Below are 4,235 nucleotides of genomic sequence, written 5' to 3'. Positions count from 1 at the left end.
AGCCGGCTTCGCACGGAAACAGTTTTCCTGAGGTGCAGACCCTCTCACAAGTGGTTGTGGCAAGGTAAAGGAAATGCCCTCCACTTCTCTGGAAGAAACCACAGTGCCCAGCCATGTTCTAAGCCCTCCCATCCTCCCTGGGCTTCTGGCAGCAGGAATGAAAAGAGAGGAGCAGAGCACTGGGACCCGTTTGACAAAACTGGCTTCCCACGGGAAAGTCTTTCTCCACGTGCAGACATGCTCCCAGGTGCCTGTGACAAGGGGAAGGAAATGCCATACACTGACCTGGAAGAGACCACAGGGCCCAGGCACAGTCTGAACCCTTCCCTCAACCCGGCGGTTTTGCTAGCAGGAGTTCAAGCCCAACGAACACAGCCCGGAGACCCCTGGGACAAAAACGGCTTCCGACGAACAATAGGTGCTTGCTGTGGAACACCTATCCCAAGTGGGGGTAGCCAGCTCAACAAAATGCCACACACCCAGGTGTAAGAAACAACATTGCCCAGCCATGGTCTAAGCCCCTCACCTCCTCCCTGTGCTTTGGGGAGCCGGAGGGACACCCGAGGCCCACGGCCCTGAGACCCCTTTGCAAAAAGCCGGCTTCCCACGGAAACAGTTTTCCTGAGGTGCAGACCCTATCCCAAGTGGTTGTGGCAAGGTAAAGCCAATGCCCTCCACTTCTCTGGAAGAAACCACAGTGCCCAGGCATGTTCTAAGCCCTCCCATCCTCCCTGGGCTTCTGGCAGCAGGAGTGAAAAGAGAGGAGCAGAGCACTGGGACCCGTTTGACAAAAACCGGCTTCCCACGGGAAAGTCTTTCTCCACGTGCAGACATGCTCCCAGGTGCCTGTGGCAAGGGGAAGGAAATGCCATACACTGACCTGGAAGAGACCACAGGGCCCAGGCACAGTCTGAACCCTTCCCTCAACCCGGCGGTTTTGCTAGCAGGAGTTCAACCCCAACGAACACAGCCCGGAGACCCCTGGGGCAAAAACGGCTTCCGAAGAACAATAGGTGCTTGCTGTGGAACACCTATCCCAAGTGGGGGTAGCCAGTTCAACAAAATGCCACACACCCAGGTGTAAGAAACAACATTGCCCAGCCATGGTCTAAGCCCCTCACCTCGTCCCTGTGCTTTGGGGAGCCAGAGGGACACCCGAGGCCCACGGCCCTGAGACCCCTTTGCAAAAAGCAGGCTTCCCACGGAAACAGTTTTCCTGAGGTGCAGACCCTCTCACAAGTGGTTGTGGCAAGGTAAAGCCAATGCCCTCCACTTCTCTAGAAGAAACCACAGTGCCCAGCCATGTTCTAAGCCCTCCCATCCTCCCTGGGCTTCTGGCAGCAGGAGTGAAAAGAGAGGAGCAGAGCACTGGGACCCGTTTGACAAAAACCGGCTTCCCACGGGAAAGTCTTTCTCCACGTGCAGACATGCTCCCAGGTGCCTGTGGCAAGGGGAAGGAAATGCCATACACTGACCTGGAAGAGACCACAGGGCCCAGGCACAGTCTGAACCCTTCCCTCAACCCGGCGGTTTTGCTAGCAGGAGTTCAAGCCCAAAGAACACAGCCCGGAGACCCCTGGGGCAAAAACGGCTTCTGAAGAACAATAGGTGCTTGCTGTGGAACACCTATCCCAAGTGGGGGTAGCCAGTTCAACAAAATGCCACACACCCAGGTGTAAGAAACAACATTGCCCAGCCATGGTCTAAGCCCCTCACCTCATCCCTGTGCTTTGGGGAGCCAGAGGGACACCCGAGGCCCACGGCCCTGAGACCCCTTTGCAAAAAGCAGGCTTCCCACGGAAACAGTTTTCCTGAGGTGCAGACCCTCTCACAAGTGGTTGTGGCAAGGTAAAGCCAATGCCCTCCACTTCTCTGGAAGAAACCACAGTGCCCAGCCATGTTCTAAGCCCTCCCATCCTCCCTGGGATTCTGGCAGCAGGAGTGAAAAGAGAGGAGCAGAGCACTGGGACCCGTTTGACAAAAACCGGCTTCCCACGGGAAAGTCTTTCTCCACGTGCAGACATGCACCCAGGTGCCTGTGGCAAGGGGAAGGAAATGCCATACACTGACCTGGAAGAGACCACAGGGCCCAGGCACAGTCTGAACCCTTCCCTAAACCCGGCGGTTTTGATTGCAGGAGTTCAAGCCCAACGAACACAGCCCGGAGACCCCTGGGGCAAAAACGGCTTCCGACGAACAATAGGTGCTTGCGGTGGAAAACCTATCCCAACTGGGGGTAGCCAGCTCAACAAAATGCCACACACCCAGGTGTAAGAAAGAACATTGTCCAGCCATGGTCTAAGCCCCTCACCTCGTCCCTGTGCTTTGGGGAGCCGGAGGGACAGCCGAGCCCCACGGCCCTGAGACCCCTTTGCAAAAAGCCGGCTTCCCACGGAGACAGTTTTCCTGAGGTGTAGACCCTCTCCCAAGTGGTTGTGGCAAGGTAAAGCCAATGCCCTCCACTTCTCTGGAAGAAACCACAGTGCCCAGGCATGTTCTAAGCCCTCCCATCCTCCCTGGGCTTCTGGCAGCAGGAGTGAAAAGAGAGGAGCAGAGCACTGGGACCCGTTTGACAAAAACCGGCTTCCCACGGGAAAGTCTTTCTCCACGTGCAGACATGCTCCCAGGTGCCTGTGGCAAGGGGAAGGAAATGCCATACACTGACCTGGAAGAGACCACAGGGCCCAGGCACAGTCTGAACCCTTCCCTCAACCCGGCGGTTTTGCTAGCAGGAGTTCAAGCCCAACGAACACAGCCCGGAGACCCCTGGTGCAAAAACGGCTTCCGACGAACAATAGGTGCTTGCTGTAGAACACCTATCCCAAGTGGGGGTAGCCAGCTCAACAAAATGCCACACACCCAGGTGTAAGAAAGAACATTGTCCAGCCATGGTCTAAGCCCCTCACCTCGTCCCTGTGCTTTGGGGAGCCGGAGGGACACCCGAGGCCCACGGCCCTGAGACCCCTTTGCAAAAAGCCGGCTTCCCACGGAAACAGTTTTCCTGAGGTGCAGACCCTCTCACAAGTGGTTGTGGCAAGGTAAAGCAAATGCCCTCCACTTCTCTGGAAGAAACCACAGTGCCCAGCCATGTTCTAAGCCCTCCCATCCTCCCTGGGCTTCTGGCAGCAGGAGTGAAAAGAGAGGAGCAGAGCACTGGGACCCGTTTGACAAAAACCGGCTTCCCACGGGAAAGTCTTTCTCCACGTGCAGACATGCTCCCAGGTGCCTGTGGCAAGGGGAAGGAAATGCCATACACTGACCTGGAAGAGACCACAGGGCCCAGGCACAGTCTGAACCCTTCCCTCAACCCGGCGGTTTTGCTAGCAGGAGTTCAAGCCCAACGAACACAGCCCGGAGACCCCTGGGGCAAAAACGGCTTCCGAGGAACAATAGGTGCTTGCTGTGGAACACCTATCCCAAGTGGGGGTAGCCAGCTCAACAAAATGCCACACACCCAGGTGTAAGAAACAACATTGCCCAGGCATGGTCTAAGCCCCTCACCTCATCCATGTGCTTTGGGGAGCCGGAGGGACACCCGAGGCCCACGGCCCTGAGACCCCTTTGCAAAAAGCCGGCTTCCCACGGAAACAGTTTTCCTGAGGTGCAGACCCTCTCACAAGTGGTTGTGGCAAGGTAAAGCAAATGCCCTCCACTTCTCTGGAAGAAACCACAGTGCCCAGCGATGTTCTAAGCCCTCCCATCCTCCCTGGGCTTCTGGCAGCAGGAGTGAAAAGAGAGGAGCAGAGCACTGGGACCCGTTTGACAAAACTGGCTTCCCACGGGAAAGTCTTTCTCCACGTGCAGACATGCTCCCAGGTGCCTGTGGCAAGGGGAAGGAAATGCCATACACTGACCTGGAAGAGACCACAGGGCCCAGGCACAGTCTGAACCCTTCCCTCAACCCGGCGGTTTTGCTAGCAGGAGTTCAAGCCCAAGGAACACAGCCCGGAGACCCCTGGGGCAAAAACGGCTTCCGAAGAACAATAGGTGCTTGCTGTGGAACACCTATCCCAAGTGGGGGTAGCCAGCTCAACAAAATGCCACACACCCAGGTGTAAGAAACAACATTGCCCAGGCATGGTCTAAGCCCCTCACCTCGTCCCTGTGCTTTGGGGAGCCGGAGGGACACCCCAGGCTCACGGCCCTGAGACCCCTTTGCAAAAAGCCGGCTTCCCACGGAAACAGTTTTCCTGAGATACAGACCCTCTCACAAGTGGTTGTGGAAAGGTAAAGCC

The sequence above is a fragment of the Ursus americanus genome, unplaced genomic scaffold, assembly GCF_024610735.1.
Source record: "Ursus americanus isolate L20-20 unplaced genomic scaffold, mUrsAme1.1.p SCAF_131, whole genome shotgun sequence".
NCBI lineage: Eukaryota > Metazoa > Chordata > Mammalia > Carnivora > Ursidae > Ursus > Ursus americanus.
Note: the sequence above shows the minus strand (reverse complement) of the source record.